Source organism: Palaemon carinicauda, chromosome 23 (assembly GCF_036898095.1).
Source record: "Palaemon carinicauda isolate YSFRI2023 chromosome 23, ASM3689809v2, whole genome shotgun sequence".
Lineage (NCBI taxonomy): Eukaryota > Metazoa > Arthropoda > Malacostraca > Decapoda > Palaemonidae > Palaemon > Palaemon carinicauda.
The window spans coordinates 65,221,341-65,234,165 of NC_090747.1; the positions used below are offsets into that span (position 1 = coordinate 65,221,341).

The 12,825-nt window shown below is 40.6% G+C and overlaps 1 long non-coding RNA gene across 1 annotated transcript in view; it reads right to left on the reverse strand.

The window, feature by feature from the left end:
• The window catches only part of LOC137616954 (uncharacterized), a 272,643-nt gene that overhangs the window by 145,546 nt on the left and 114,272 nt on the right, over positions 1 to 12,825 (reverse strand). The window contains exon 2 of the long non-coding RNA XR_011039527.1: positions 7,225 to 7,349. This is a non-coding gene — a long non-coding RNA (uncharacterized lncRNA). The remainder of the gene's footprint in view (positions 1 to 7,224; positions 7,350 to 12,825) is intronic.

Here is a 12,825-nt window from a genome sequence, read left to right on the forward strand (position 1 = left end):
GTTCACTGTATATTCAAACCAACCCTTAATATTAAGGGGTTCCAATATAAGACGAATAGTCACATTTAACAATTGGAACATTTATAAATATTATACGAAAAAATTTAGTATTCCAAAAACGAACAAGTAAACAGCGATACAAAGAATCGTTGGACTATATCGATTGTCGTGAATACGACGTCATATAAAAATTAACTGAACGCTAATTCTCTTTAATCTTTGTAAACAGATTAGCTAAAGAAAAAATACTAAAAGGACCAATATAATTGGAAAATGGCATATTCCTTTTATCTAATATAATTTAAAAACTTAGTTTTTAAAGAAAAATGTACTTTCCATAAATATCGATACAAAGAGTATTACTGTAACGATAGACTGAGGACTGCGTAGCATAAATAAAAATGAATGCTAGATAATCTTTAAAACAGATCGAAGATTATCCAAAGAAAGCATACCAAAAGGACAAAAATTTTCTTAAAATAATATAATCCTTTTATCTTATATAACTAAATACTTTATAAGATAGTATTAACTTATCATTCTTTGTAGAAAAAGAAAGAAAATGCAAGTCATACTCAAGCTTACGTCAAATGACTGTGACGTCATCGATGAGGCGAGATGTTTACCTATCTCCGTATGCTTTCGTTAGTCAAAAATAGGTTGAAAAATTTTTAATCTTACCTCTTAAGCTATAATACAGCGATAAAATATTAAACAAAAACCTTATAAGCGATTGTTCAAAACTTTAACAAGAGTACATCACCAAGGTACTGCTAAAATCCAGGTTAAACATGAGTAAATTCCATTCCTATGTAGCCACTATGGCGGCAGAAAAATCTGATACTAGGAGGGATGGTTCGACCTAACTCCGTGGTGGCGCTAGTGTACAGTATACCTGGCATAGCTGTGCGATTGTGGCGAGTTTTGAATTTCTGTTGGACAGAAGAATAAAGCTATTATATATAACCAGTGGGTAAGTTTAAATGTTTAAAAATTTAGCATTTTACATTCTTTACTGCTTCTATACTGGTAACCAAGAGCTACTTTACACTTGCTTGATATATTCAAGAAATTATCAGCCAATGCATTGCTAAGCTCATTTGCTCCAGTCACATACTGCTCATTCACCCTTAACACTGGTATGGGTTGGCGGTGAAATTGCCAGCTATCTTATTTACTTTCCTCCACACAGATGATGGTGGTATTGTACTGTTAATGAAATAAACAAAAGACACCAAAGACTGGCGCCTAGCTTCCTTCATGGCACGAAAGAACTTTGCTCTACATTTCTTGTATATAATCAAATTCTCCTCAGTATGGCGTCTGCGCAATCGAGTTAAAGACTTTCCTGTTGCTCAGTGCAGGGCAGTTAGTTCTGCAGACCACCAGGGAACTGGTCGTCGTTTGAATAACCGTTGTTTTGGGAATTTAATTAACTCTTGCTGTATGAAGGGTTCTATTCAGCAAGTCTACGGCATCATTAATATTCTCAAACTGTTCTGCATTCTTTTCAATTTCGCTCAGCTCGTGGCGATCTCTGTAAGGGTAGACCATCTTTGGTGTTTATAATAACTGGTGCATGATCACTAGTATGCCAATCATCCAATATCCTCCAATCAAAATCGACAAGGCAATTAGAACTTGCAATTGATAGATCATTGCACGACAAGATACCTGTCTGAACATGAAAGTGTGTGGGCTCTCCAGTATTAAAATAGTCCCACCTCTTCATTTTCCACAATTGATGATATAATGTTGCCCCTAGTGTTTGCTAAAACATTGCCCCATAATGAGTCTACTATTAAAATCCCACAACAAGAGAAAAGGTTGAGGGAGTTGTTGAATCACCTCTACTAAATCATTATAGAGATGTCATTAGGAGGCAAATAAATAGAGCAAATTGTGTTAAGAGGCAAATAAAGAGAGCAAATTGTGTGTTTTCTCCCAACATCAATTTGTACAACCACTGCCTACAGAGGGGTACAAATAGGTAAAGATATTTGGGGAACATCTTGGCGAACGTATGTAAGACTTCCACCCTCCCTGTTTGTTGATCATATGGTGTCCTATAGCCAACATACTCTCAAGGACATGGATTATTAGTATCCAGCTTTCTTTCCTGTAGACATACAACTATAAGGGAGTTTTCATGAATGAGAAGCTTAAGTTCTTCATATTTGGCCCTTAAACCTTGAAAATTCCATTGCAAAATGGAGGAGAAAATTATGGATTATTTCTGGAAGACATCTTGATTGAGGTCTTCCCATTAGCAGTCTTTAATTTAACATTATTTCCTGTTGGCTTCTTTAGAGAGGGTCTTGATAAATTAGGTTTCAGATTTGTCTTTTCAATGTTCTTTTTACCTAATTCTTGAGGGGGATGGTGAACCTCTTGAATTTTTGATTGATTCAAGTTTGTTGAAGGTTCATCGTCTTTTTCAGATAAAATATTGTACCTATTTGCAATAGGTAGCTTTGCCTTTCTTGTTGGAGAGGAGAGGGATGATGGTCTCCCTATTTTTTAATTGAAAGATGGAGAACCATTAGGATTATGCACTGCCATTATGGTAGGTGCATCCAATAGCTCTCTAGCAGGGGATTTTTCCTCTAAATCTGGCAATGATGCTACCCCAGATGAAAGCCTTGGGCTTTTCATTAGAGGTGTGGCAGATTTAGAGGAAGGAGGAGGGGCTTTTTTGACGAGTGACACCGAATTTAAAGTAAGAGGCCTGTTAACAGCCTTGGGAGGTAATTTAGCAAAATGATGATTGATTGATTGATTGATTTAAAGTTTTCAGGCATCCTGACATCCAAGGTCATTGACGCCGGTAACATTTAATTTATGTATACAAAAATAAGAAATAAAATAAAATAAAAAATAAAAGAGTATTCAATTAAAATCATAAAAGTTGAATGTCATAAAAGTTAAATAGTTTTCAGAAGACCTGCTTCTGAAATAAATCTAAAAATGCCACTTGCATAGTAGGACACATCATTTCCAAGAATCTTGGCAAGGATGATCCTGCCACCCTCACCTCGAGCCTCAAACAGATATCTATTCCTTAAGTTGTTATAATTGGGGCATTCGGTCAACAAATGCCTCACTGTTAGAGGTACTAAACAGTCGTCACAATACGGTTGGTGTTGGCCCTTCAGCAGAAACTCATGTGTCAACCGAGTGTGACCAATACGGAGACGACAAAGAGACGTCTCCCATTTTCGGGGCATCATATTATACCTCCAAGGAGATATGACATTTGTTACCTCTCGCATTTTATTCCCATCTAGGCTATCCCATTGCTGTTGCCATTTATTGCAAACCAATTTCTTGATGTCAGGTAAGAAATCATTACAGGGAATGGGATACCTTCTTGGCACCAACTCGGATGCAGCCTTCTTAGCCAGTGAATCTGCCTTCTCATTCCCAGACACACCTACATGTGCTGGAACCCAACAAAATTGAACTGTTATACCTCTCCATCCAATAATAAAAAGCCATTCTAAAATCTTTAAAACTAGAAGGTTATTAGAATTAAAAACTTCTATAGCTTGAGGGACACTCCTTGCATCACTAAAAATTGTAAAATTACCCTCCTTCTCCAACGTTATTTTCTCAATAGCGGTTAATATGCCATACAGTTTGGCAGTAAATATGGAAGCGGTCAGAGGAAGTGCACCTCTACAATTAAAACCATTACTATGTACTCCAAATCCAACGCCAGCATCAGATTTGGAGCCATCAGTATAGATAAAAGTTGATCCTCTATGTTCTTTAACATGTTCATTAAAAAGAGACCTGGCTTCTAGGTCTGACATATTCTTCTTATCTCCAATAAAATATTTACAAAAAGATATCTCTGGTAACTTCCATGGAGGCGTTGATGATACCTTGAATGGAAGTACCTTATTTCTAATTATATCCAGACTATTTAATAATCGTTTCACCCGAAAGCCATAAGGTTGAGGAGATTTTGGGTGCAACTCAAAGTATGATGCGTGTCTTACAAGGCTTGCAGTCTGAAAGGCTAGAGAGTTAGGGAGTCTTTAGCAAAATGATGATTTACATTACCTGTTCTAGGTGGTGTTGTAATTTTTTTTATGTCCTGCATCCTTAGATTGTAAGGCCTTGGCATACCTTTTAGTTTTTCTTAGAAGTCTCCTTGCATATCCTACACTGATATGCTCTGCATCTGACTTCTGAACAGCAGCAGCTTCTATTTCATACTGAGGGCATCTTTTATTAGTAGCTTTATGATTTTGGCTACAATTAGGGCACTTCAAAATAAAAGTGCAGGGTTAATGATCCGGATCCGAACAATTTTTGCAGATCTTTTAATTTACACATACTTTTGATGGATGTCCAAATTTATAGGAATTATAACACTGTAAAGGTTTCTGTTTGTAGACACTAACTGGGATCCTCTCATTTTTTATGTATACATGAGGGGGAACATCATAGTCTTGAAATGTTAAAATAATCATAGTGGTTATTGGAATCTTATGAACCTTCCATATTTCTCTAAGGCACATATCTAATATTTCTTCTTCATTAAATTCATAAAGATCTTTGTTAAAAATAACCCCTCTACCATAACTGAAATTCAAATGCAGCTAGATGTCTAACATTAAATTTTCTTCTATCTTGATATTATTTAGCATAATAGACTATGCTTTAGATTTGGAATAAATTAAAATGGACCTCTTGCCAATCTCAAAATGTCTCCATGCTCTATGGTGCCTACTTTCTGTTGTATTAGTTTACTAAATTTAAAATAGTTGTATTCTTCTCTCTTTGATTTTACTATAATCCACATTGGTGGTTTAGGCTTTCCTTCTCTTATCAAGTTTGTATTGGGGTCCATAGACTTATTTTGATGCCAGTCATTAGGGTGATATATGTCATTGCATAGTGCTCCTGTAATCTCGCTATCATCAATTTTAATTTTTGAGACTTCACAGACTGCTTTAAACGACTCCTCGTGATTATCAAAGCAAATTCATGCTTTCCATTTTTCATCTTCCGTAAAATTCATACTTATTTCAGTAATCTTACCATAAGCTTTAAAAGTCATCCACAATGCTTCATAATGAAAGCTTATTGGCAAATCACATATATGAAAGACTTAATTTCTGAACATTGGAGTGGTCCTTTTTCGTTCTTAAGTCAGCAACAGAAATTTCCCTAATAGAATTGCAAGAGGTCGTCAACAATGCCAGGGAGAGGAGTCAGCATATCCAGGGGAAGGGGGTTCGTTGTCAGCAGGATGCATAACAGAAGGCCATGTCTAGTTTGTTTTTCTTTTTGTTGTTGGTTAGTTTACCTGCTTGAGAATATTAAGTAAGCATCATATGTTGGAAAGGAAATTTGCATTCTCCATTATTGGCACAATGAGAGTACAGTGAACCCTCGTTTATCGCGGTAGATAGGTTCCAGTCGCGGCCGCGATAGGTGAAAATCCGCGAAGTAGTGACACCATATTTACCTATTTATTCAACATGTATATTCAGACTTTTAAAACCTTCCCTTGTACGTAGTACTGTTAACAAACTACCCTTTAATGTACAGAACACTTAATGCATGTACTACAGTACCCTAAACTAAAACAGGCACAAATATTAAAGGTGATTTTATATCATGCATTTCCTAAACATGCTAAAAAGCACGATAAAAAATGGCAACCAATGTTTTGTTTACATTTATCTCTGATCATAATGTAGAAACAAACTGGAGGTAGAGCTTTGCTTATTACCCAGACATATTTCCCATACTTTTCCCTTAGAACTACATCACATCTTCCTACTTTAGATATATATATATATATATATATATATATATATATATATATATATATACAGTATATATATATATATATATATATATATATATATATATATATATATATATATATATATATGTGTGTGTGTGTGTGTATATATATATATTTATATGTATACACATATACATACCTACATATATACATAAATACATGCATACATATATATATATATATATATATATATATATATATATATATATATATATATATATATATATTACTGTATATATATGGGTTATGGAAAAATCCGCGAAGTGGTGAATCCGCGATGGTCGAACCGCGAAGTAGCGAGGGTTCACTGTATACTTCCCAGATGGTCCACTCCCTACCCTACCTGAAGGATAGCACCAAAACAGATATAGAGGCACAGGTGTAAGCTTAACTCACCTGTTAAGACTGAGACAAGGAAAATATGGAATCATCCTCCCCATATCTGTAATGATGGGCTTCCAACCAGAAGCCAAGAGCCCCACCTCAAGGATTCGATCCCCCCGGATTCCGAAGACCCAATCCCTGAAAATAGTTCTGCCAAAAAGGTCCAAACCATCTTCGGGATGGCTGAGATCATCCAATACTCTCATATATAGCTCTAAATGCAAATACCTCCCAACCATGATCCCTTCTCCCAGTCATCAAAGCAGGCAGTAATAACAAATGAGGAAATATCCACGCCGTTTAAATAAAATTAAAAAAATAAATAAATATATGAACAAATAAAATAAATATTACATATATACATACATATATTTATATAAACTTAAGAGAAATAATACTCAGCCAAATAAGAATGCCGAGAAGTATGCCTGTACTGTCCAGCAGCCAAAGTCAAATGTGGGAGCTGCTCAACCTTACGAGTGGGTGGGGCCTACCCTCCAACCCACTGCAACTACAGTATTTCCCCTCCACCCCACCGTAACTACGTTTACCCTCTACCTTAACGCAACTATGTTTACTTAGTTGAAAGTTTAAACAGCCATACTGTATTACATCATACAGTACTTCTTTTAAAAGACGATGGTTTTTATTCAAGTAGGAATAAAAAAACACTTGACAAAAGCAAAAAATAAGCCCTAATAGTCAGGAAGAGCAGCGATCAGTACGTCGATACTCTGAAATCAAAGACAAAAGTGGTGTGATAAAGTCGGGCAGATTAGCCTGTGTTTCCAACCCTACAAACAGGTAACTACCATAATTACTATGTTAAAAGTTTCACTAGCCAGTCCTGCTTGCTGAATAAATACTTGAAGGACAATGGTTTGTATTCGTGTAGAGACAAACCCCAATTTAACCATTTCAACTATAAAAACTAACATCACAACTATACCACACATTTCACAGGTTGCAAAGGAACCAGCACCAATAGCATTTAAATGAAATATAAAACTCACCTATAATTTAGAATGGCAAAATCTGTGTGAATGTTGTTCACTAACTTAGCAAATATTCGTGAACTCACAGAAGGAGGTCGTACTAAACTACCAGCAGTGTCATTTAACAAGGATGCCATACCAATCTGGAAATTAAGCAACACAAATTTTAGGACAATATCTAATTCTAGAGAATTTTAATACATACCTATAGAGTAATACCTCACAATACGAAGTTAATTAGTTCCGGAGTGACTTTCGTAAAAAGATTTTTTCATATAATAAGTCGAGTTTTACATGTAAATCGCCTAATTTGTTCCAAGCCCTAAGAAAAAACCACATATAATTTAACAATTAATGTATATCTAGAATGAAATAAAAACCAAGTACAGTATATCTGAATCATTTAATATATCTAACCTAACCGTCAATACCTGTAAATGAAGTAGATATTAGAACAATGCAATAAGTGGAAAATAATAATACGAAAATGTGGAACCTTCCCTTTTGAGTGAGGCGATGTCCGAAAGCGAAGGTGTTGTAGAGGAAGAAGGCAAATGGCAGAAAATATTAACAATTAACTTTACAAACACTTGAAATTAAATTTCTTTTTTTCCTTTGTTCTAATTTTTTATTTTTTTTATTCTTCACATTTTGCACTTTCTAAATTTCAGAAATTTCTTATTCACTTCCACTTCCATTTCTTGCATCACTTTGACCTTCACCTTGGCTTACTAATAGTCTCTTTGAAAAATAACGATCCAAGGAAGCTTGTTCCTGCCTAATTTTCAAAATATTCCCTGATATGACTCAGGAAAATGTCATTGCACTGAGCATGAGCACGACCTGTGGGAACCTTTTCGGGGTGTTTCTTTTCTATGAAATCTGCCAGATTATGACAATAAGATAGGATCGCCTTAATTTCTGCCTATGTTGTAATCGTACCTCTGCCCTCCTCCTCACTGCCAGAGAACTAATCCTGAACAACATTCAGTTGTATGGCCTTCAACTCCAGGTCGTCCATCGTAAGCTCCTCTTGGTACTTCTCGAGAAGCTCATAATGTCGTCCTCATCGACGACCAGCCCCATGGACCTCCCGAGTGAAACAGTTTCCTCAACCTCAGGTTGAAGAAGAGGTTCACGATTGTCAATGGTTTTGGCTTTGCCTTAAGCTAGGCCTACGTCGAATCTCTCGAAGTCTCGTGCAGAGATGACATCAGGCCACAGCTTCTTCCATAAAGAGTTCAAACTGTGCCTTGAAACCTCCTGTCAAGCTTGATTGATTGATTGATTTAACGTTTTCTGGCATCCTGATATCTAACGTCATTGATGTCAATATCGTTTATTGTAAAAATAAAAAATAAAAAAAATAAAAGTATATGACAAATTTGTAGATAATTTGTATTTTTCCTAACCATACAAACATTAGCTATTTAAATAGGGATTACTTTCAGCGTAGCTGAAATGACGAGCCATTAGATTTTAACGAGGGTTTACTACCCCCCCTAGCTACCCCTCCCCCCTCACACACCAGTGGACTAGTTCACTTTGCTTAGAGGTAGGACTTATCCCGGGGGACAGGGCTGGCGGGCAAGTTTGATTAAATAGCTAAGGTTTGTATGGTTAGGAAAAATACAAATTATCTACGTATTTGTCATTTGTTCCGTTACCGAAATACAAACCACGCTATTTAAATAGGGTGACTTAACCCTTAGGAAGAGTGGTAAGTCCCAGCCGTACTGGCTTTGGCTTTTTGCCAGGGGACTCAGTATCTGAGTAAGAAGAACTCAAGATAAGGAGTCCCTGCACCTCGCAAGTACCTTGCTCTGTAAGGATCGCGGCCTACGTAAGCTTGTGTGTGAAGGAATGAAGTGTGACTCGTCCTAGGAAGTTGACCTGGAGTCCTTTAGATGGAATTCTAGGTTAGGACGTTCCCAATACCACCTCGTAAGGGTATGGGGGACACGACAGTATTATCTTAATACTAGGAACACAAGGAAGAATGGTTTACCTGCAGTGGTTTGAGGTCAGCTGTGTAGAGAACCCAGGATACTGCTTTCCCCCAAGAGAGGGGAGGATGAAGAAAAGAATAAGGGCCAGGCATACCTTTTCATTCATGCAGACTAAAACCGGGTAACAATGCCCTCAACCTTCTGCTACTTGTCCATTAAGGAGCCTGAGGTTTAGACCAGCTGTTGTGCAGCCACCACAGGGCCGATAGATAATGTATCGAGCCTCCTGTGGGTCACGTCTTGCAGGTAGTGGGCTGTGAAGGTTATTTGACACTTCCAAACCCCTGCTTGTAGAACTTGCGTCACTGAGTAGTTTCTCTTAAACGCCAGGGACGTAGCAATGCCCTTGACATCATGTGCTCTAGGGCGACGTGACGGAGGAGGGTCTGGATTCAGGGAATTGTGGATGACCCTGCGAATCCACGCTGAGATAGTGTTCTTAGTGACCCTCCTCTTCATCCTTCCTGTGCTCACAAACAATGCTTGCACTCGAGGACGAACTGCAGCTGTTCTTTTAAGATTGAGCCTCAGACTCCTTACTGGGCACAGTAGGAGATGGTCTAGGTCATCTGTTACAGAACAGAGACTCGAAATCTGGAAGGAGTCGAACCGGGGGTCCGGCACTCCTGGATTTTGAGTCTTAGCTACAAACTCAGGGACGAACCTGAACGTTACCTCCCCCCATCCCCTTGAATGGGCGATGTCATACGAGAGACCATGAAGTTCGCTGACTCGCTTGGCCGAGGCCAAAGCAAGTAGAAACACCGTCTTCCAAGTCAGGTGGCGATCAGAAACCTGGTGTAATGGTTCGAACGGAGGTCTCTTAAGAACCCTGAGGACTCGAACCATGTTCCATGGAGGTTTCACTTTCGACTGAGGGCAGTTAAGTTCATAACTTCATATGAGTAAAGAAAGTTCTAGCGAGGACGAAATGTCCATTCCTTTTAGCCTGAAGGCAAGACTTAAGGCTGAGCGATAGCTTTTCACTGCCGAGACTGAAAGGCGCATTTCTTCCCGCAAATACACAAGAAACTCCGCTATTGCTGGAATAGTGGCATTGAGAGGAGAGATACCCCTTCCACGACACCAACCACAGAAGGATCTCCACTTCACCTGGTAGACTCCTGCGGATGACTTTCACAGGTGTCGAGACATCCTTTCCGCAACTTGTTGCGAAAAGCCTCTCTCTGTGAGGAGATGCTGGATAGTCTCCAGGCGTGAAGCCGTAGCGGAAGATGTTGGCGTGTGGTTGCTTGAGTAGCTCGTGTCAAGGAGGGAGTTCTCTATGAAGTTCCGTCAGGAGCTGCAGAAGGTCCGGGAACCACTCTGCGTGATGCCATAGAGGAGCTTTTAAGGTCATTGACAGGTTGACCAATATTCTGGTCTTGTTGAGCACCCTTTTCATCAGACAGAACGGGGGAAAGGCGTAAACGTCGATTTTGTCCCACCGTTGTTGGAAGGCATCTTACCAGAGTGCCTTGGGGTCCGGGACTGGGGAGCAGTACAGTGGGAGCTTTAAATTCAAGGCTGTCGCGAACAGATCCACCGTCGGGGAACCCCACAAAGTCAGGACTTTGTTGGCTACTATAGGATCAGAAGACCAATTGGTACTCACTATCTGGGATGCTCTGCTCAGACTGTCGGCGAGCACATTCCTTTTGCCCGGAATGAAGCGAGCCCATAGTGGAATTGAGTGGACTTCGGTCCATCTCAGTATCTCTACTGCAAGATGGGATAGCTATTGTGAAAAGGTACCTCCCTGCTTGTTGATGTAAGCCACTACCGTGGTGGTGTCGCTCATCACCACCACGGAGTGACCCGCCAGGTACTGTCGGAACTGTTGAAGAGCCAGATAGACGGCCTTCATCTCTAGCAGGTTTATGTGGAGGCACTTTTCTGATTCTGACCATAGGCCTGAGGTCCTGTGGTTCAGAACGTGGGCCCCCCACCCTTCTTTTGAGGCGTCCGAGAACAGCATCAAATCCGGGGGAAGGACGAGAAGAGCCACTCCCTTTCGGAGGTTTTCGTCTGTCAGGGATCTCATCCTCAGGCGCCCATTTGGAACTAGACGGGCCAGAGAGGAAAGGTGACCGAGGAGACGTAACCACGATTGGGCTGGGAGTTCTTCTCGTCTGAGGAAAGGATCTGCGACCCTCCTCAGCCTTGCTATCCTGTCGTCTGATGGAAAGGCTTTGTGGAAATTGGTGTCCAAGATCATGCCTAGATATACCAGTCGTTGAGATGGAAGCAGAGAATACTTCTGGAGATTTACCATGATCCCTAGATCTTGGCAAAGTCCCAGAAGCTTGTCTCGGTGTCGAAGAAAGGTCGACTCTGAGTCTGCCAGGATCAGCCAGTCGACCAGATAACGGAGTAGACGAATGCCGATCCTGTGTGCCCACGAAGAGATCAGGGTGAACACTCTGGTGAAAACCCAAGGGGCTGTGGAGAGACCGAAACACAGCACCTTGAACTGGTAGATCTTGTTGTCTAGGCTGAATCTTAAGTACTTCCTGGAAGACAGATGGATTGGGATCTGGAAGTACGCGTCCTTCAGAACCAGTGTACACATGAAATCTTGTGGTCTCACTCCAAGTCTGACCGGGTCTGCTGTCTCCATGCTGAACGGAGTTTGTTTGACAAACCTGTTCAGAGCTGAGAGGTTGATGACTGGTCTCCAGCCTCCAGATGCCTACTTTACAAGACAGAGTCGACTGAAGAAGCCTGGGGACCCGTCGACAACCTCTTGGAGAGCATCCTTCTTTAGCATGGTCTCGACTTCTGCCTGTAGGGCTAGCCCCTTTGCCGGTCCCATGGCATAGGAGCTCAACGACACTGGATTCGCTGTCAAGGGAGGAAGAGATGTTATGAACGGGACGCGATATCCCTGACTGATTACAGAAACCGTCCAGGAATCGGCCCCGAGTTGCTGCCACCTGATTGTGCAACTTTGTAGGCATCCCCCCACTGGTGGACATACAGGGGTATTGCCAATCTTACCGTTTGCGGCCTCGGCCGCTCCCCCTAGGATTCTTGCCTCCCCTGGAGGACTTCTTGCCTCTCTTGTCTTTGCCGGAAAGGGCTGCAGTTTGGACACCGTTGTCTTCGCTGCCGCTGCCGGTTTCGTCGTCTAGGACTGGCGAGGTTGTTGTTGAGGTGCTGGAGGTTTGTAGGGCTTTGATGTGAGAGCCCTTTGGAGGAGAGAATCCTGATTGGATTTCCTCCACCTCTCAGCTGCCTGTTCCACATCCTTGGGCTCAAAAAGGCTGTTTCCCATAAGGGAAGTGTGTCTGAGCTTGCTGACTTCGACGGTTGAGACCTACGAATGGAACTTCTCTACCACCGCATCACATCGTTTCAAGATTAAATTGGCCCACAAGTTCGAGACTTGGTGGACCAGAAACTCAATGGTGCGGGTGCCCGAGAGGAGGAAGGTCTCCAGGACCTTCCTAGTGCTTTCCTTGGACAGATCCTCGGATCGCAAAAGGATGCTCAGAGACCCCAACCAGACGTCCAGCCATGAAGTAGCCTGCATGGCACACTTCACGACCTTCCCCTGGTTTAGGATCTCTGTCGCCGAGAAAGTAATTTGCCAGATAGAGAGTCTATC